Genomic DNA, 16,683 nt, shown 5'->3' with positions numbered 1-16,683 from the left:
AAAAAACAATAACCTTTGAAGGTCTCCAAGGCTTAAAGAGACGCTTCCTTCGAGCCGGATTCGAACCAGCGATCTAAGGATGACCAGTGAGATGCCTACAGTCCTCCGCTCTACCAACTGAGCTATCGAAGGCCCAGATACAGTCTATCGTCTGAGCTATTTTTGGGCCTTGTCAGCGGAAGCCCTCGTGGCACGAAAAGGAGCTGAGGAGCAACGAGCCAGCCAGGAGTCGAACCTAGAATCTTCTGATCCGTAGTCAGACGCGTTATCCATTGCGCCACTGGCCCTCTTTGAGGGCACACAGGAAGAACGCAGATCGAGAACAGGCAAAGGGGCTGAAAGAACCCACGCTCTCTGGAACAAACCTGTGCCTGGTAATCAAGATTACTTGCAACTTCAAAGCAGATGTGGATTGGAACCCTTACACTGTCTGACTTAAATTAGCGCACGGCCGTTTCCATGTAAAGCCGAGCCTGGAGTCTCCAGTGTGACATGCAAAGCAATGTCAGAAGTGGGATTCGAACCCACGCCTCCAGAGGAGACTGCGACCTGAACGCAGCGCCTTAGACCGCTCGGCCATCCTGACAGTGTGGGCGTTCGGCCTCTCAGCAACCGTGCACCCACCACTTTCGGAATGGACCCTTAAATGCAGCCGTTCAATGGCACACAGGCCATTTAGAAATAACGTACCGCAAGGAGCGCGATTCCCAGATAGAGGGGACCTTTCCTCCTCACTTTTCGACACTTCACTCTTCGATTTGATGCTTATTCATAAACCATGAGGTCTTGTTTCTATTTTTTGCAAGAATTATATATTTTAAACCAATTGCATTAATGATCAGCCTGTTAAGAGCATTTCCTAATGAACACTGTTTTAAATGGGAAGATAATTTAGAATGTGTTCTGGTATAAATGGCAGGGAACGGATGCATTTTTAGTAGCTTTGTCAGTAATTTGCTCGCGATGAATCCATTTAAATTGTTACACTTTGTTTGTTTGTTCAGTAGATTTTACTTCAAAAAAAGAACATTGACCGCTTTAATTGAACAGCCCTGATTTAAGGTAAGGGCTATGTGTATGGCTTCATTATCCCAAGGAGTTTCCGTCCCTTTACCTGTTTCATAAAAAAGTGAACCCTACAGTCATTTGAACTCAGTCCTGCTCCTCATGCGATGCACTAATTGCGCTTTAACATCTCATATGAAATTGATGAATCAGATTTAAAGAAAAGTTTTGTGTTTTGTATTTTGTGGTTGTTGTTACTTTTATTTTTATAAAACATTGCATACTGAAATGTCAGGCTATTCTGTCACTGAAAACGGTCAGACCAGAGTTGCTCCACTGCGTCCGGCGGACGCTGCAAAAGAATTTAGCGGACAGCGATTTCCTATGTTTTCACAGATTGCATCACAAGCATGGTCACAAGCAAGAATATCCATTCTTAGAACTCCCCGCATCCTGTTTATATGTGCAGATCCCTTCCAAAACAAATGTTTGGCCGAAACCAAATGGACAGCTTCCCTGTTATATCAACAAAAGGCCTAGTCTTTTCACTTTTAACCTTTGCTGTTTACTTAAACATGCTGGGTACGCCTCGTTGGCGCAGTTTGGCAGCGCGTCAGTCTCATAATCTGAAGGTCGTGAGTTCGAGCCTCACACGGGGCAGCGTGGTGGGAAATTCTTTTGAACTGACAGACTGGCTCTATTAAGGCGACACATCTTTCCGGCTCCCGCGTAGGAACGTTCGCGAGCGGGTGCTCCCTGGTGGTCTAGTGGCTAGGATTCGGCGCTCTCACCGCCGCGGCCCGGGTTCGATTCCCGGTCAGGGAATGCGCTTTTGGACACCCTCTGGCTGTATTCGTGGGACTTTGAAAAAACAATAACCTTTGAAGGTCTCCAAGGCTTAAAGAGACGCTTCCTTCGAGCCGGATTCGAACCAGCGACCTAAGGATGACCAGTGAGATGCCTACAGTCCTCCGCTCTACCAACTGAGCTATCGAAGGCCCGGATACCATCTATCGTCTGAGGTATTTTTGGGCCTTGTCAGCGGAAGCCCTCGTGGCACGAAAAGGAGCTGAGGAGCAACGAGCCAGCCAGGAGTCGAACCTAGAATCTTCTGATCCGTAGTCAGACGCGTTATCCATTGCGCCACTGGCCCTCTTTGAGGGCACACAGGAAGAACGCAGATCGAGAACAGGCAAAGGGGCTGAAAGAACTCACGCTCTCTGGAACAAACCTTTGGCTGGTAATCAAGATTACTTGCAACTTCAAAGCAGATGTGGATTGGAACCCTTACACTGTCTGACTTAAATTAGCGCACGGCCGTTTCCATGTAAAGCCGAGCCTGGAGTATCCAGTGTGACATGCAAAGCAATGTCAGAAGTGAGATTCGAACCCACGCCTCCAGAGGAGACTGCGACCTGAACGCAGCGCCGTAGACCGCTCGGCCATCCTGACAGTGTGGGCGTTCGGCCTCTCAGCAATCGTGCACGCACCACTTTCGGAATGGACCCTTAAATGCAGCCGTTCAATGGCACACAGGCCATTTAGAAATAACTTACCGCAAGGAGCGCGATTCCCAGATAGAGGGGACCTTTCCTCTCACTTTTCGAGACTTCACTCTTCGATTTGATGGTTATTCATAAACCATGAGCTCTTGTTTCTATTTTTTGCAAGAATTATATATTTTAAACCAATTGCATTAATGATCAGCCTGTTAAGAGCATTTCCTAATGAACACTGTTTTAAATGGGAAGATAATTTAGAATCTGTTCTGGTATAAATGGCAGGGAACGGATGCATTTTTAGTAGCTTTGTCAGTAATTTGCTCGCGATGAATCCATTTAAATTGTTACACTTTGTTTGTATGTTCAGTAGATTTTACTTCAAAAAAAGAACATTGACCGCTTTAATTGAACAGCCCTGATTTATGGTAAGGGCTATGTGTATGGCTTCATTATCCCAAGGAGTTTCCGTCCCTTTACCTGTTTCATAAAAAAGTGAACCCTACAGTCATTTGAACTCAGTCCTGCTCCTCATGCGATGCACTAATTGCGCTTTAACATCTCATATGAAATTGATGAATCAGATTTAATGAAAAGTTTTGTGTTTTGTATTTTGTGGTTGTTGTTACTTTTATTTTTATAAAACATTGCATACTGAAATGTCAGGCTATTCTGTCACTGAAAACGGTCAGACCAGAGTTGCTCCACTGCGTCCGGCGGACGCTGCAAAAGAATTTAGCGGACAGCGATTTCCTATGTTTTCTCAGATTGCATCACAAGCATGGTCACAAGCAAGAATATCCATTCTTAGAACTCCCCGCAGCCTGTTTATATGTGCAGTTCCCTTCCAAAACAAACGTTTGGCCGAAACCAAATGGACAGCTTCCCTGTTATATCAACAAAAGGCCTAGTCTTTTCACTTTTAACCTTTGCTGTTTACTTAAACATGCCGTGGTACGCCTCGTTGGCGCAGTTTGGCAGCGCGTCAGTCTCATAATCTGAAGGTCGTGAGTTCGAGCCTCACACGGGGCAGCGTGGTGGGAAATTCTTTTGAACTGACAGACTGGCTCTATTAAGGCGACACATCTTTCCGGCTCCCGCGTAGGAACGTTCATGAGCGGGTGCTCCCTGGTGGTCTAGTGGCTAGGATTCGGCGCTCTCACCGCCGCGGCCCGGGTTCGATTCCCGGTCAGGGAATGCGCTTTTGGACAACCTCTGGCTGTTTTCGTGGGACTTTGAAAAAACAATAACCTTTGAAGGTCTCCAAGTCTTAAAGAGATGCTTCCTTCGAGCCGGATTCGAACCAGCGACCTAAGGATGACCAGTGAGATGCCTACAGTCCTCCGCTCTACCAACTGAGCTATCGAAGGCCCGGATACCGTCTATCGTCTGAGGTATTTTTGGGCCTTGTCAGCGGAAGCCCTCGTGGCACGAAAAGGAGCTGAGGAGCAACGAGCCTGCCAGGAGTCGAACCTAGAATCTTCCGTAGTCAGACGCGTTATCCATTGCGCCACTGGCCCTCTTCGAGGGCACACAGGAAGAACGCAGATCGAGAACAGGCAAAGGGGCTGAAAGAACCCACGCTCTCTGGAACAAACCTTTGGCTGGTAATGAAGATTACTTGCAACTTCAAAGCAGATGTGGATTGGAACCCTTACACTGTCTGACTTAAATTAGCGCACGGCCGTTTCCATGTAAAGCAGAGCCTGGAGTATCCAGTGTGACATGCAAAGCAATGTCAGAAGTGGGATTCGAACCCACGCCTCCAGAGGAGACTGCGACCTGAACGCAGCGCCGTAGACCGCTCGGCCATCCTGACAGTATGGGCGTTCGGCCTCTCAGCAATCGTGCACCCACCACTTTCGGAATGGACCCTTAAATGCAGCCGTTCAATGGCACACAGGCCATTTAGAAATAACGTACCGCAAGGAGCGCGATTCCCAGATAGAGGGGACCTTTCCTTCTCACTTTTCGACACTTCACTCTTCGATTTGATGGTTATTCATAAACCATGAGGTCTTGTTTCTATTTTTTGCAAGAATTATATATTTTAAACCAATTGCATTAATGATCAGCCTGTTAAGAGCATTTCCTAATGAACACTGTTTTAATTGGGAAGATAATTTAGAATCTGTTCTGGTATAAATGGCAGGGAACGGATGCATTTTTAGTAGCTTTGTCAGTAATTTGCTCGCGATGAATCCATTTAAATTGTTACACTTTGTTTGTATGTTCAGTAGATTTTACTTCAAAAAAAGAACATTGACCGCTTTAATTGAACAGTCCTGATTTATGGTAAGGGCGATGTGTATGGCTTCATTATCCCAAGGAGTTTCCGTCCCTTTACCTGTTTCATAAAAAAGTGAACCCTACAGTCATTTAAACTAAGTCCTGCTCCTCATGCGATGCACTAATTGCGCTTTAACAACTCATATGAAATTGATGACTCAGATTTAATGAAAAGTTTTGTGTTTTGTATTTTGTGGTTGTTGTTACTTTTATTTTTTATAAAACATTGCATACTGAAATGTCAGGCTATTCTGTCACTGAAAACGGTCAGACCAGAGTTGCTCCACTGCGTCCGGCGGACGCTGCAAAAGAATTTAGCGGACAGCGATTTCCTATGTTTTCTCAGATTGCATCACAAGCATGGTCACAAGCAAGAATATCCATTCTTAGAACTCCCCGCATCCTGTTTATATGTGCAGATCCCTTCCAAAACAAATGTTTGGCCGAAACCAAATGGACAGCTTCCCTGTTATATCAACAAAAGGCCTAGTCTTTTCACTTTTAACCTTTGCTGTTTACTTAAACATGCTGGGTACGCCTCGTTGGCGCAGTTTGGCAGCGCGTCAGTCTCATAATCTGAAGGTCGTGAGTTCGAGCCTCACACGGGGCAGCGTGGTGGGAAATTCTTTTGAACTGACAGACTGGCTCTATTAAGGCGACACATCTTTCCGGCTCCCGCGTAGGAACGTTCACGAGCGGGTGCTCCCTGGTGGTCTAGTGGCTAGGATTTGGCGCTCTCACCGCCGCGGCCCGGGTTCGATTCCCGGTCAGGGAATGCGCTTTTGGACACCCTCTGGCTGTATTCGTGGGACTTTGAAAAAACAATAACCTTTGAAGGTCTCCAAGGCTTAAAGAGACGCTTCCTTCGAGCCGGATTCGAACCAGCGACCTAAGGATGACCAGTGAGATGCCTACAGTCCTCCGCTCTACCAACTGAGCTATCGAAGGCCCGGATACCGTCTATCGTCTGAGCTATTTTTGGGCCTTGTCAGCGGAAGCCCTCGTGGCACGAAAAGGAGCTGAGGAGCAACGAGCCTGCCAGGAGTCGAACCTAGAATCTTCCGTAGTCAGACGCGTTATCCATTGCGCCACTGGCCCTCTTTGAGGGCACACAGGAAGAACGCAGATCGAGAACAGGCAAAGGGGCTGAAAGAACCCACGCTCTCTGGAACAAACCTGTGCCTGGTAATCAAGATTACTTGCAACTTCAAAGCAGATGTGGATTGGAACCCTTACACTGTCTGACTTAAATTAGCGCACGGCCGTTTCCATGTAAAGCCGAGCCTGGACTCTCCAGTGTGACATGCAAAGCAATGTCAGAAGTGGGATTCGAACCCACGCCTCAAGAGGAGACTGCGACCTGAACGCAGCGCCTTAGACCGCTCGGCCATCCTGACAGTGTGGGCGTTCGGCCTCTCAGCAACCGTGTACCCACCACTTTCGGAATGGACCCTTAAATGCAGCCGTTCAATGGCACACAGGCCATTTAGAAATAACGTACCGCAAGGAGCGCGATTCCCAGATAGAGGGGACCTTTCCTCCTCACTTTTCGACACTTCACTCTTCGATTTGATGCTTATTCATAAACCATGAGGTCTTGTTTCTATTTTTTGCAAGAATTATATATTTTAAACCAATTGCATTAATGATCAGCCTGTTAAGAGCATTTCCTAATGAACACTGTTTTAAATGGGAAGATAATTTAGAATGTGTTCTGGTATAAATGGCAGGGAACGGATGCATTTTTAGTAGCTTTGTCAGTAATTTGCTCGCGATGAATCCATTTAAATTGTTACACTTTGTTTGTTTGTTCAGTAGATTTTACTTCAAAAAAAGAACATTGACCGCTTTAATTGAACAGCCCTGATTTAAGGTAAGGGCTATGTGTATGGCTTCATTATCCCAAGGAGTTTCCGTCCCTTTACCTGTTTCATAAAAAAGTGAACCCTACAGTCATTTGAACTCAGTCCTGCTCCTCATGCGATGCACTAATTGCGCTTTAACATCTCATATGAAATTGATGAATCAGATTTAAAGAAAAGTTTTGTGTTTTGTATTTTGTGGTTGTTGTTACTTTTATTTTTATAAAACATTGCATACTGAAATGTCAGGCTATTCTGTCACTGAAAACGGTCAGACCAGAGTTGCTCCACTGCGTCCGGCGGACGCTGCAAAAGAATTTAGCGGACAGCGATTTCCTATGTTTTCACAGATTGCATCACAAGCATGGTCACAAGCAAGAATATCCATTCTTAGAACTCCCCGCATCCTGTTTATATGTGCAGATCCCTTCCAAAACAAATGTTTGGCCGAAACCAAATGGACAGCTTCCCTGTTATATCAACAAAAGGCCTAGTCTTTTCACTTTTAAACTTTGCTGTTTACTTAAACATGCTGGGTACGCCTCGTTGGCGCAGTTTGGCAGCGCGTCAGTCTCATAATCTGAAGGTCGTGAGTTCGAGCCTCACACGGGGCAGCGTGGTGGGAAATTCTTTTGAACTGACAGACTGGCTCTATTAAGGCGACACATCTTTCCGGCTCCCGCGTAGGAACGTTCGCGAGCGGGTGCTCCCTGGTGGTCTAGTGGCTAGGATTCGGCGCTCTCACCGCCGCGGCCCGGGTTCGATTCCCGGTCAGGGAATGCGCTTTTGGACACCCTCTGGCTGTATTCGTGGGACTTTGAAAAAACAATAACCTTTGAAGGTCTCCAAGGCTTAAAGAGACGCTTCCTTCGAGCCGGATTCGAACCAGCGACCTAAGGATGACCAGTGAGATGCCTACAGTCCTCCGCTCTACCAACTGAGCTATCGAAGGCCCGGATACCATCTATCGTCTGAGGTATTTTTGGGCCTTGTCAGCGGAAGCCCTCGTGGCACGAAAAGGAGCTGAGGAGCAACGAGCCAGCCAGGAGTCGAACCTAGAATCTTCTGATCCGTAGTCAGACGCGTTATCCATTGCGCCACTGGCCCTCTTTGAGGGCACACAGGAAGAACGCAGATCGAGAACAGGCAAAGGGGCTGAAAGAACTCACGCTCTCTGGAACAAACCTTTGGCTGGTAATCAAGATTACTTGCAACTTCAAAGCAGATGTGGATTGGAACCCTTACACTGTCTGACTTAAATTAGCGCACGGCCGTTTCCATGTAAAGCCGAGCCTGGAGTATCCAGTGTGACATGCAAAGCAATGTCAGAAGTGAGATTCGAACCCACGCCTCCAGAGGAGACTGCGACCTGAACGCAGCGCCGTAGACCGCTCGGCCATCCTGACAGTGTGGGCGTTCGGCCTCTCAGCAATCGTGCACGCACCACTTTCGGAATGGACCCTTAAATGCAGCCGTTCAATGGCACACAGGCCATTTAGAAATAACTTACCGCAAGGAGCGCGATTCCCAGATAGAGGGGACCTTTCCTTCTCACTTTTCGAGACTTCACTCTTCGATTTGATGGTTATTCATAAACCATGAGCTCTTGTTTCTATTTTTTGCAAGAATTATATATTTTAAACCAATTGCATTAATGATCAGCCTGTTAAGAGCATTTCCTAATGAACACTGTTTTAATTGGGAAGATAATTTAGAATCTGTTCTGGTATAAATGGCAGGGAACGGATGCATTTTTAGTAGCTTTGTCAGTAATTTGCTCGCGATGAATCCATTTAAATTGTTACACTTTGTTTGTATGTTCAGTAGATTTTACTTCAAAAAAAGAACATTGACCGCTTTAATTGAACAGCCCTGATTTATGGTAAGGGCTATGTGTATGGCTTCATTATCCCAAGGAGTTTCCGTCCCTTTACCTGTTTCATAAAAAAGTGAACCCTACAGTCATTTGAACTCAGTCCTGCTCCTCATGCGATGCACTAATTGCGCTTTAACATCTCATATGAAATTGATGAATCAGATTTAATGAAAAGTTTTGTGTTTTGTATTTTGTGGTTGTTGTTACTTTTATTTTTATAAAACATTGCATACTGAAATGTCAGGCTATTCTGTCACTGAAAACGGTCAGACCAGAGTTGCTCCACTGCGTCCGGCGGACGCTGCAAAAGAATTTAGCGGACAGCGATTTCCTATGTTTTCTCAGATTGCATCACAAGCATGGTCACAAGCAAGAATATCCATTCTTAGAACTCCCCGCAGCCTGTTTATATGTGCAGTTCCCTTCCAAAACAAACGTTTGGCCGAAACCAAATGGACAGCTTCCCTGTTATATCAACAAAAGGCCTAGTCTTTTCACTTTTAACCTTTGCTGTTTACTTAAACATGCCGTGGTACGCCTCGTTGGCGCAGTTTGGCAGCGCGTCAGTCTCATAATCTGAAGGTCGTGAGTTCGAGCCTCACACGGGGCAGCGTGGTGGGAAATTCTTTTGAACTGACAGACTGGCTCTATTAAGGCGACACATCTTTCCGGCTCCCGCGTAGGAACGTTCATGAGCGGGTGCTCCCTGGTGGTCTAGTGGCTAGGATTCGGCGCTCTCACCGCCGCGGCCCGGGTTCGATTCCCGGTCAGGGAATGCGCTTTTGGACAACCTCTGGCTGTTTTCGTGGGACTTTGAAAAAACAATAACCTTTGAAGGTCTCCAAGTCTTAAAGAGATGCTTCCTTCGAGCCGGATTCGAACCAGCGACCTAAGGATGACCAGTGAGATGCCTACAGTCCTCCGCTCTACCAACTGAGCTATCGAAGGCCCGGATACCGTCTATCGTCTGAGGTATTTTTGGGCCTTGTCAGCGGAAGCCCTCGTGGCACGAAAAGGAGCTGAGGAGCAACGAGCCTGCCAGGAGTCGAACCTAGAATCTTCCGTAGTCAGACGCGTTATCCATTGCGCCACTGGCCCTCTTCGAGGGCACACAGGAAGAACGCAGATCGAGAACAGGCAAAGGGGCTGAAAGAACCCACGCTCTCTGGAACAAACCTTTGGCTGGTAATGAAGATTACTTGCAACTTCAAAGCAGATGTGGATTGGAACCCTTACACTGTCTGACTTAAATTAGCGCACGGCCGTTTCCATGTAAAGCAGAGCCTGGAGTATCCAGTGTGACATGCAAAGCAATGTCAGAAGTGGGATTCGAACCCACGCCTCCAGAGGAGACTGCGACCTGAACGCAGCGCCGTAGACCGCTCGGCCATCCTGACAGTATGGGCGTTCGGCCTCTCAGCAATCGTGCACCCACCACTTTCGGAATGGACCCTTAAATGCAGCCGTTCAATGGCACACAGGCCATTTAGAAATAACGTACCGCAAGGAGCGCGATTCCCAGATAGAGGGGACCTTTCCTTCTCACTTTTCGACACTTCACTCTTCGATTTGATGGTTATTCATAAACCATGAGGTCTTGTTTCTATTTTTTGCAAGAATTATATATTTTAAACCAATTGCATTAATGATCAGCCTGTTAAGAGCATTTCCTAATGAACACTGTTTTAATTGGGAAGATAATTTAGAATCTGTTCTGGTATAAATGGCAGGGAACGGATGCATTTTTAGTAGCTTTGTCAGTAATTTGCTCGCGATGAATCCATTTAAATTGTTACACTTTGTTTGTATGTTCAGTAGATTTTACTTCAAAAAAAGAACATTGACCGCTTTAATTGAACAGTCCTGATTTATGGTAAGGGCGATGTGTATGGCTTCATTATCCCAAGGAGTTTCCGTCCCTTTACCTGTTTCATAAAAAAGTGAACCCTACAGTCATTTAAACTAAGTCCTGCTCCTCATGCGATGCACTAATTGCGCTTTAACAACTCATATGAAATTGATGACTCAGATTTAATGAAAAGTTTTGTGTTTTGTATTTTGTGGTTGTTGTTACTTTTATTTTTTATAAAACATTGCATACTGAAATGTCAGGCTATTCTGTCACTGAAAACGGTCAGACCAGAGTTGCTCCACTGCGTCCGGCGGACGCTGCAAAAGAATTTAGCGGACAGCGATTTCCTATGTTTTCTCAGATTGCATCACAAGCATGGTCACAAGCAAGAATATCCATTCTTAGAACTCCCCGCATCCTGTTTATATGTGCAGATCCCTTCCAAAACAAATGTTTGGCCGAAACCAAATGGACAGCTTCCCTGTTATATCAACAAAAGGCCTAGTCTTTTCACTTTTAACCTTTGCTGTTTACTTAAACATGCTGGGTACGCCTCGTTGGCGCAGTTTGGCAGCGCGTCAGTCTCATAATCTGAAGGTCGTGAGTTCGAGCCTCACACGGGGCAGCGTGGTGGGAAATTCTTTTGAACTGACAGACTGGCTCTATTAAGGCGACACATCTTTCCGGCTCCCGCGTAGGAACGTTCACGAGCGGGTGCTCCCTGGTGGTCTAGTGGCTAGGATTTGGCGCTCTCACCGCCGCGGCCCGGGTTCGATTCCCGGTCAGGGAATGCGCTTTTGGACACCCTCTGGCTGTATTCGTGGGACTTTGAAAAAACAATAACCTTTGAAGGTCTCCAAGGCTTAAAGAGACGCTTCCTTCGAGCCGGATTCGAACCAGCGACCTAAGGATGACCAGTGAGATGCCTACAGTCCTCCGCTCTACCAACTGAGCTATCGAAGGCCCGGATACCGTCTATCGTCTGAGCTATTTTTGGGCCTTGTCAGCGGAAGCCCTCGTGGCACGAAAAGGAGCTGAGGAGCAACGAGCCTGCCAGGAGTCGAACCTAGAATCTTCCGTAGTCAGACGCGTTATCCATTGCGCCACTGGCCCTCTTTGAGGGCACACAGGAAGAACGCAGATCGAGAACAGGCAAAGGGGCTGAAAGAACCCACGCTCTCTGGAACAAACCTGTGCCTGGTAATCAAGATTACTTGCAACTTCAAAGCAGATGTGGATTGGAACCCTTACACTGTCTGACTTAAATTAGCGCACGGCCGTTTCCATGTAAAGCCGAGCCTGGAGTCTCCAGTGTGACATGCAAAGCAATGTCAGAAGTGGGATTCGAACCCACGCCTCCAGAGGAGACTGCGACCTGAACGCAGCGCCTTAGACCGCTCGGCCATCCTGACAGTGTGGGCGTTCGGCCTCTCAGCAATCGTGCACCCACCACTTTCGGAATGGACCCTTAATTGCAGCCGTTCAATGGCACACAGGCCATTTAGAAATAACGTACCGCAAGGAGCGCGATTCCCAGATAGAGGGGACCTTTCCTCCTCACTTTTCGACACTTCACTCTTCGATTTGATGCTTATTCATAAACCATGAGGTCTTGTTTCTATTTTTTGCAAGAATTATATATTTTAAACCAATTGCATTAATGATCAGCCTGTTAAGAGCATTTCCTAATGAACACTGTTTTAAATGGGAAGATAATTTAGAATCTGTTCTGGTATAAATGGCAGGGAACGGATGCATTTTAAGTAGCTTTGTCAGTAATTTCCTCGCGATGAATCCATTTAAATTGTTACACTTTGTTTGTATGTTCAGTAGATTTTACTTCAAAAAAAGAACATTGACCGCTTTAATTGAACAGCCCTGATTTATGGTAAGGGCTATGTGTATGGCTTCATTATCCCAAGGAGTTTCCGTCCCTTTACCTGTTTCATAAAAAATTGAACCCTACAGTCATTTGAACTCAGTTCTGCTCCTCATGCGATGCACTAATTGCGCTTTAACATCTCATATGAAATTGATGAATCAGATTTAATGAAAAGTTTTGTGCTTTGTATTTTGTGGTTGTTGTTACTTTTATTTTTATAAAACATTGCATACTGAAATGTCAGGCTATTCTGTCACTGAAAACGGTCAGACCAGAGTTGCTCCACTGCGTCCGGCGGACGCTGCAAAAGAATTTAGCGGACAGCGATTTCCTATGTTTTCTCAGATTGCATCACAAGCATGGTCACAAGCAAGAATATCCATTCTTAGAACTCCCCGCATCCTGTTTATATGTGCAGATCCCTTCCAAAACAAATGTTTGGCCGAAACCAAATGGACAGCTTCCCTGTTATATCAACAAAAGGCCTAGTCTTTTCACTTTTAACCTTTGCTGTTTACTTAAACATGCTGGGTACGCCTCGTTGGCGCAGTTTGGCAGCGCGTCAGTCTCATAATCTGAAGGTCGTGAGTTCGAGCCTCACACGGGGCAGCGTGGTGGGAAATTCTTTTGAACTGACAGACTGGCTCTATTAAGGCGACACATCTTTCCGGCTCCCGCGTAGGAACGTTCACGAGCGGGTGCTCCCTGGTGGTCTAGTGGCTAGGATTTGGCGCTCTCACCGCCGCGGCCCGGGTTCGATTCCCGGTCAGGGAATGCGCTTTTGGACACCCTCTGGCTGTATTCGTGGGACTTTGAAAAAACAATAACCTTAGAAGGTCTCCAAGGCTTAAAGAGACGCTTCCTTCGAGCCGGATTCGAACCAGCGACCTAAGGATGACCAGTGAGATGCCTACAGTCCTCCGCTCTACCAACTGAGCTATCGAAGGCCCAGATACAGTCTATCGTCTGAGCTATTTTTGGGCCTTGTCAGCGGAAGCCCTCGTGGCACGAAAAGGAGCTGAGGAGCAACGAGCCAGCCAGGAGTCGAACCTAGAATCTTCTGATCCGTAGTCAGACGCGTTATCCATTGCGCCACTGGCCCTCTTTGAGGGCACACAGGAAGAACGCAGATCGAGAACAGGCAAAGGGGCTGAAAGAACCCACGCTCTCTGGAACAAACCTGTGCCTGGTAGTCAAGATTACTTGCAACTTCAAAGCAGACCTTTCCTCCTCACTTTTCGACACTTCACTCTTCGATTTGATGCTTATTCATAAACCATGAGGTCTTGTTTCTATTTTTTGCAAGAATTATATATTTTAAACCAATTGCATTAATGATCAGCCTGTTAAGAGCATTTCCTAATGAACACTGTTTTAAATGGGAAGATAATTTAGAATGTGTTCTGGTATAAATGGCAGGGAACGGATGCATTTTTAGTAGCTTTGTCAGTAATTTGCTCGCGATGAATCCATTTAAATTGTTACACTTTGTTTGTATGTTCAGTAGATTTTACTTCAAAAAAAGAACATTGACCGCTTTAATTGAACAGCCCTGATTTATGGTAAGGGCTATGTGTATGGCTTCATTATCCCAAGGAGTTTCCGTCCCTTTACCTGTTTCATAAAAAAGTGAACCCTACAGTCATTTGAACTAAGTCCTGCTCCTCATGCGATGCACTAATTGCGCTTTAACATCTCATATGAAATTGATGAATCAGATTTAATGAAAAGTTTTGTGTTTTGTATTTTGTGGTTGTTGTTACTTTTATTTTTATAAAACATTGCATACTGAAATGTCAGGCTATTCTGTCACTGAAAACGGTCAGACCAGAGTTGCTCCACTGCGTCCGGCGGACGCTGCAAAAGAATTTAGCGGACAGCGATTTCCTATGTTTTCTCAGATTGCATCACAAGCATGGTCACAAGCAAGAATATCCATTCTTAGAACTCCCCGCATCCTGTTTATATGTGCAGATCCCTTCCAAAACAAATGTTTGGCCGAAACCAAATGGACAGCTTCCCTGTTATATCAACAAAAGGCCTAGTCTTTTCACTTTTAACCTTTGCTGTTTACTTAAACATGCTGGGTACGCCTCGTTGGCGCAGTTTGGCAGCGCGTCAGTCTCATAATCTGAAGGTCGTGAGTTCGAGCCTCACACGGGGCAGCGTGGTGGGAAATTATTTTGAACTGACAGACTGGCTCTATTAAGGCGACACATCTTTCCGGCTCCCGCGTAGGAACGTTCACGAGCGGGTGCTCCCTGGTGGTCTAGTGGCTAGGATTCGGCGCTCTCACCGCCGCGGCCCGGGTTCGATTCCCGGTCAGGGAATGCGCTTTTGGACACCCTCTGGCTGTATTCGTGGGACTTTGAAAAAACAATAACCTTTGAAGGTCTCCAAGGCTTAAAGAGACGCTTCCTTCGAGCCGGATTCGAACCAGCGACCTAAGGATGACCAGTGAGATGCCTACAGTCCTCCGCTCTACCAACTGAGCTATCGAAGGCCCAGATACAGTCTATCGTCTGAGCTATTTTTGGGCCTTGTCAGCGGAAGCCCTCGTGGCACGAAAAGGAGCTGAGGAGCAACGAGCCAGCCAGGAGTCGAACCTAGAATCTTCTGATCCGTAGTCAGACGCGTTATCCATTGCGCCACTGGCCCTCTTTGAGGGCACACAGGAAGAACGCAGATCGAGAACAGGCAAAGGGGCTGAAAGAACCCACGCTCTCTGGAACAAACCTGTGCCTGGTAATCAAGATTACTTGCAACTTCAAAGCAGATGTGGATTGGAACCCTTACACTGTCTGACTTAAATTAGCGCACGGCCGTTTCCATGTAAAGCCCAGCCTAGAGTCTCCAGTGTGACATGCAAAGCAATGTCAGAAGTGGGATTCGAACCCACGCCTCCAGAGGAGACTGCGACCTGAACGCAGCGCCTTAGACCGCTCGGCCATCCTGACAGTGTGGGCGTTCGGCCTCTCAGCAATCGTGCACCCACCACTTTCGGAATGGACCCTTAAATGCAGCCGTTCAATGGCACACAGGCCATTTAGAAATAACGTACCGCAAGGAGCGCGATTCCCAGATAGAGGGGACCTTTCCTCCTCACTTTTCGACACTTCACTCTTCGATTTGATGCTTATTCATAAACCATGAGGTCTTGTTTCTATTTTTTGCAAGAATTATATATTTTAAACCAATTGCATTAATGATCAGCCTGTTAAGAGCATTTCCTAATGAACACTGTTTTAAATGGGAAGATAATTTAGAATGTGTTCTGGTATAAATGGCAGGGAACGGATGCATTTTTAGTAGCTTTGTCAGTAATTTGCTCGCGATGAATCCATTTAAATTGTTACACTTTGTTTGTATGTTCAGTAGATTTTACTTCAAAAAAAGAACATTGACCGCTTTAATTGAACAGCCCTGATTTAAGGTAAGGGCTATGTGTATGGCTTCATTATCCCAAGGAGTTTCCGTCCCTTTACCTGTTTCATAAAAAAGTGAACCCTACAGTCATTTGAACTAAGTCCTGCTCCTCATGCGATGCACTAATTGCGCTTTAACATCTCATATGAAATTGATGAATCAGATTTAATGAAAAGTTTTGTGTTTTGTATTTTGTGGTTGTTGTTACTTTTATTTTTATAAAACATTGCATACTGAAATGTCAGGCTATTCTGTCACTGAAAACGGTCAGACCAGAGTTGCTCCACTGCGTCCGGCGGACGCTGCAAAAGAATTTAGCGGACAGCGATTTCCTATGTTTTCTCAGATTGCATCACAAGCATGGTCACAAGCAAGAATATCCATTCTTAGAACTCCCCGCATCCTGTTTATATGTGCAGATCCCTTCCAAAACAAATGTTTGGCCGAAACCAAATGGACAGCTTCCCTGTTATATCAACAAAAGGCCTAGTCTTTTCACTTTTAACCTTTGCTGTTTACTTAAACATGCTGGGTACGCCTCGTTGGCGCAGTTTGGCAGCGCGTCAGTCTCATAATCTGAAGGTCGTGAGTTCGAGCCTCACACGGGGCAGCGTGGTGGGAAATTCTTTTGAACTGACAGACTGGCTCTATTAAGGCGACACATCTTTCCGGCTCCCGCGTAGGAACGTTCACGAGCGGGTGCTCCCTGGTGGTCTAGTGGCTAGGATTTGGCGCTCTCACCGCCGCGGCCCGGGTTCGATTCCCGGTCAGGGAATGCGCTTTTGGACACCCTCTGGCTGTATTCGTGGGACTTTGAAAAAACAATAACCTTTGAAGGTCTCCAAGGCTTAAAGAGACGCTTCCTTCGAGCCGGATTCGAACCAGCGACCTAAGGATGACCAGTGAGATGCCTACAGTCCTCCGCTCTACCAACTGAGCTATCGAAGGCCCGGATACCGTCTATCGTCTGAGCTATTTTTGGGCCTTGTCAG

At 46.3% G+C, this 16,683-nt stretch overlaps 41 non-coding genes across 41 annotated transcripts; 18 read left to right on the top strand and 23 right to left on the bottom strand.

Moving 5' to 3' along the window:
• Window positions 1–45: 45 nt before the first annotated feature.
• On the bottom strand, window positions 46–132 carry trnay-gua (transfer RNA tyrosine (anticodon GUA)). The gene is given in 2 exon segments: window positions 46–81; window positions 96–132. It is a non-coding gene; the product is annotated as a tRNA-Tyr (tRNA).
• An 82-nt stretch (window positions 133–214) lies between these two features.
• On the bottom strand, window positions 215–287 carry trnar-acg (transfer RNA arginine (anticodon ACG)). The gene has a single exon. It is a non-coding gene; the product is annotated as a tRNA-Arg (tRNA).
• A 216-nt stretch (window positions 288–503) lies between these two features.
• trnal-cag (transfer RNA leucine (anticodon CAG)) lies at window positions 504–586 on the bottom strand. Its single transcript has one exon. It is a non-coding gene; the product is annotated as a tRNA-Leu (tRNA).
• Window positions 587–1,591: 1,005 nt separating this feature from the next.
• On the top strand, window positions 1,592–1,665 carry trnam-cau (transfer RNA methionine (anticodon CAU)). The gene has a single exon. It is a non-coding gene; the product is annotated as a tRNA-Met (tRNA).
• A 93-nt stretch (window positions 1,666–1,758) lies between these two features.
• Window positions 1,759–1,830, top strand: trnae-cuc (transfer RNA glutamic acid (anticodon CUC)). Its single transcript has one exon. It is a non-coding gene; the product is annotated as a tRNA-Glu (tRNA).
• An 86-nt stretch (window positions 1,831–1,916) lies between these two features.
• Window positions 1,917–2,003, bottom strand: trnay-gua (transfer RNA tyrosine (anticodon GUA)). Its single transcript is given in 2 exon segments — window positions 1,917–1,952; window positions 1,967–2,003. It is a non-coding gene; the product is annotated as a tRNA-Tyr (tRNA).
• An 82-nt stretch (window positions 2,004–2,085) lies between these two features.
• trnar-acg (transfer RNA arginine (anticodon ACG)) lies at window positions 2,086–2,158 on the bottom strand. Its single transcript has one exon. It is a non-coding gene; the product is annotated as a tRNA-Arg (tRNA).
• A 216-nt stretch (window positions 2,159–2,374) lies between these two features.
• On the bottom strand, window positions 2,375–2,457 carry trnal-cag (transfer RNA leucine (anticodon CAG)). Its single transcript has one exon. It is a non-coding gene; the product is annotated as a tRNA-Leu (tRNA).
• Window positions 2,458–3,462: 1,005 nt separating this feature from the next.
• On the top strand, window positions 3,463–3,536 carry trnam-cau (transfer RNA methionine (anticodon CAU)). The gene has a single exon. It is a non-coding gene; the product is annotated as a tRNA-Met (tRNA).
• A 93-nt stretch (window positions 3,537–3,629) lies between these two features.
• Window positions 3,630–3,701, top strand: trnae-cuc (transfer RNA glutamic acid (anticodon CUC)). The gene has a single exon. It is a non-coding gene; the product is annotated as a tRNA-Glu (tRNA).
• Window positions 3,702–3,787: 86 nt separating this feature from the next.
• Window positions 3,788–3,874, bottom strand: trnay-gua (transfer RNA tyrosine (anticodon GUA)). The gene is given in 2 exon segments: window positions 3,788–3,823; window positions 3,838–3,874. It is a non-coding gene; the product is annotated as a tRNA-Tyr (tRNA).
• A 366-nt stretch (window positions 3,875–4,240) lies between these two features.
• Window positions 4,241–4,323, bottom strand: trnal-cag (transfer RNA leucine (anticodon CAG)). Its single transcript has one exon. It is a non-coding gene; the product is annotated as a tRNA-Leu (tRNA).
• Window positions 4,324–5,329: 1,006 nt separating this feature from the next.
• trnam-cau (transfer RNA methionine (anticodon CAU)) lies at window positions 5,330–5,403 on the top strand. The gene has a single exon. It is a non-coding gene; the product is annotated as a tRNA-Met (tRNA).
• A 93-nt stretch (window positions 5,404–5,496) lies between these two features.
• On the top strand, window positions 5,497–5,568 carry trnae-cuc (transfer RNA glutamic acid (anticodon CUC)). The gene has a single exon. It is a non-coding gene; the product is annotated as a tRNA-Glu (tRNA).
• An 86-nt stretch (window positions 5,569–5,654) lies between these two features.
• Window positions 5,655–5,741, bottom strand: trnay-gua (transfer RNA tyrosine (anticodon GUA)). The gene is given in 2 exon segments: window positions 5,655–5,690; window positions 5,705–5,741. It is a non-coding gene; the product is annotated as a tRNA-Tyr (tRNA).
• Window positions 5,742–6,107: 366 nt separating this feature from the next.
• trnal-cag (transfer RNA leucine (anticodon CAG)) lies at window positions 6,108–6,190 on the bottom strand. Its single transcript has one exon. It is a non-coding gene; the product is annotated as a tRNA-Leu (tRNA).
• Window positions 6,191–7,195: 1,005 nt separating this feature from the next.
• Window positions 7,196–7,269, top strand: trnam-cau (transfer RNA methionine (anticodon CAU)). Its single transcript has one exon. It is a non-coding gene; the product is annotated as a tRNA-Met (tRNA).
• A 93-nt stretch (window positions 7,270–7,362) lies between these two features.
• trnae-cuc (transfer RNA glutamic acid (anticodon CUC)) lies at window positions 7,363–7,434 on the top strand. The gene has a single exon. It is a non-coding gene; the product is annotated as a tRNA-Glu (tRNA).
• An 86-nt stretch (window positions 7,435–7,520) lies between these two features.
• trnay-gua (transfer RNA tyrosine (anticodon GUA)) lies at window positions 7,521–7,607 on the bottom strand. The gene is given in 2 exon segments: window positions 7,521–7,556; window positions 7,571–7,607. It is a non-coding gene; the product is annotated as a tRNA-Tyr (tRNA).
• Window positions 7,608–7,689: 82 nt separating this feature from the next.
• Window positions 7,690–7,762, bottom strand: trnar-acg (transfer RNA arginine (anticodon ACG)). The gene has a single exon. It is a non-coding gene; the product is annotated as a tRNA-Arg (tRNA).
• A 216-nt stretch (window positions 7,763–7,978) lies between these two features.
• trnal-cag (transfer RNA leucine (anticodon CAG)) lies at window positions 7,979–8,061 on the bottom strand. The gene has a single exon. It is a non-coding gene; the product is annotated as a tRNA-Leu (tRNA).
• Window positions 8,062–9,067: 1,006 nt separating this feature from the next.
• On the top strand, window positions 9,068–9,141 carry trnam-cau (transfer RNA methionine (anticodon CAU)). Its single transcript has one exon. It is a non-coding gene; the product is annotated as a tRNA-Met (tRNA).
• A 93-nt stretch (window positions 9,142–9,234) lies between these two features.
• Window positions 9,235–9,306, top strand: trnae-cuc (transfer RNA glutamic acid (anticodon CUC)). The gene has a single exon. It is a non-coding gene; the product is annotated as a tRNA-Glu (tRNA).
• An 86-nt stretch (window positions 9,307–9,392) lies between these two features.
• trnay-gua (transfer RNA tyrosine (anticodon GUA)) lies at window positions 9,393–9,479 on the bottom strand. Its single transcript is given in 2 exon segments — window positions 9,393–9,428; window positions 9,443–9,479. It is a non-coding gene; the product is annotated as a tRNA-Tyr (tRNA).
• A 366-nt stretch (window positions 9,480–9,845) lies between these two features.
• trnal-cag (transfer RNA leucine (anticodon CAG)) lies at window positions 9,846–9,928 on the bottom strand. The gene has a single exon. It is a non-coding gene; the product is annotated as a tRNA-Leu (tRNA).
• A 1,006-nt stretch (window positions 9,929–10,934) lies between these two features.
• On the top strand, window positions 10,935–11,008 carry trnam-cau (transfer RNA methionine (anticodon CAU)). Its single transcript has one exon. It is a non-coding gene; the product is annotated as a tRNA-Met (tRNA).
• A 93-nt stretch (window positions 11,009–11,101) lies between these two features.
• Window positions 11,102–11,173, top strand: trnae-cuc (transfer RNA glutamic acid (anticodon CUC)). The gene has a single exon. It is a non-coding gene; the product is annotated as a tRNA-Glu (tRNA).
• Window positions 11,174–11,259: 86 nt separating this feature from the next.
• trnay-gua (transfer RNA tyrosine (anticodon GUA)) lies at window positions 11,260–11,346 on the bottom strand. The gene is given in 2 exon segments: window positions 11,260–11,295; window positions 11,310–11,346. It is a non-coding gene; the product is annotated as a tRNA-Tyr (tRNA).
• A 366-nt stretch (window positions 11,347–11,712) lies between these two features.
• trnal-cag (transfer RNA leucine (anticodon CAG)) lies at window positions 11,713–11,795 on the bottom strand. The gene has a single exon. It is a non-coding gene; the product is annotated as a tRNA-Leu (tRNA).
• Window positions 11,796–12,800: 1,005 nt separating this feature from the next.
• Window positions 12,801–12,874, top strand: trnam-cau (transfer RNA methionine (anticodon CAU)). Its single transcript has one exon. It is a non-coding gene; the product is annotated as a tRNA-Met (tRNA).
• A 93-nt stretch (window positions 12,875–12,967) lies between these two features.
• Window positions 12,968–13,039, top strand: trnae-cuc (transfer RNA glutamic acid (anticodon CUC)). The gene has a single exon. It is a non-coding gene; the product is annotated as a tRNA-Glu (tRNA).
• Window positions 13,040–13,125: 86 nt separating this feature from the next.
• On the bottom strand, window positions 13,126–13,212 carry trnay-gua (transfer RNA tyrosine (anticodon GUA)). The gene is given in 2 exon segments: window positions 13,126–13,161; window positions 13,176–13,212. It is a non-coding gene; the product is annotated as a tRNA-Tyr (tRNA).
• Window positions 13,213–13,294: 82 nt separating this feature from the next.
• Window positions 13,295–13,367, bottom strand: trnar-acg (transfer RNA arginine (anticodon ACG)). The gene has a single exon. It is a non-coding gene; the product is annotated as a tRNA-Arg (tRNA).
• A 989-nt stretch (window positions 13,368–14,356) lies between these two features.
• trnam-cau (transfer RNA methionine (anticodon CAU)) lies at window positions 14,357–14,430 on the top strand. Its single transcript has one exon. It is a non-coding gene; the product is annotated as a tRNA-Met (tRNA).
• Window positions 14,431–14,523: 93 nt separating this feature from the next.
• trnae-cuc (transfer RNA glutamic acid (anticodon CUC)) lies at window positions 14,524–14,595 on the top strand. Its single transcript has one exon. It is a non-coding gene; the product is annotated as a tRNA-Glu (tRNA).
• Window positions 14,596–14,681: 86 nt separating this feature from the next.
• On the bottom strand, window positions 14,682–14,768 carry trnay-gua (transfer RNA tyrosine (anticodon GUA)). The gene is given in 2 exon segments: window positions 14,682–14,717; window positions 14,732–14,768. It is a non-coding gene; the product is annotated as a tRNA-Tyr (tRNA).
• An 82-nt stretch (window positions 14,769–14,850) lies between these two features.
• On the bottom strand, window positions 14,851–14,923 carry trnar-acg (transfer RNA arginine (anticodon ACG)). The gene has a single exon. It is a non-coding gene; the product is annotated as a tRNA-Arg (tRNA).
• Window positions 14,924–15,139: 216 nt separating this feature from the next.
• On the bottom strand, window positions 15,140–15,222 carry trnal-cag (transfer RNA leucine (anticodon CAG)). Its single transcript has one exon. It is a non-coding gene; the product is annotated as a tRNA-Leu (tRNA).
• A 1,005-nt stretch (window positions 15,223–16,227) lies between these two features.
• trnam-cau (transfer RNA methionine (anticodon CAU)) lies at window positions 16,228–16,301 on the top strand. The gene has a single exon. It is a non-coding gene; the product is annotated as a tRNA-Met (tRNA).
• Window positions 16,302–16,394: 93 nt separating this feature from the next.
• On the top strand, window positions 16,395–16,466 carry trnae-cuc (transfer RNA glutamic acid (anticodon CUC)). The gene has a single exon. It is a non-coding gene; the product is annotated as a tRNA-Glu (tRNA).
• Window positions 16,467–16,552: 86 nt separating this feature from the next.
• On the bottom strand, window positions 16,553–16,639 carry trnay-gua (transfer RNA tyrosine (anticodon GUA)). Its single transcript is given in 2 exon segments — window positions 16,553–16,588; window positions 16,603–16,639. It is a non-coding gene; the product is annotated as a tRNA-Tyr (tRNA).
• Window positions 16,640–16,683: the final 44 nt, after the last annotated feature.

The sequence above is a fragment of the Triplophysa dalaica genome, chromosome 5 (assembly GCF_015846415.1).
Source record: "Triplophysa dalaica isolate WHDGS20190420 chromosome 5, ASM1584641v1, whole genome shotgun sequence".
NCBI classification, from domain to species: Eukaryota; Metazoa; Chordata; class Actinopteri; order Cypriniformes; family Nemacheilidae; genus Triplophysa; species Triplophysa dalaica.
This window is presented reverse-complemented; position numbering and strand designations above follow the sequence as displayed.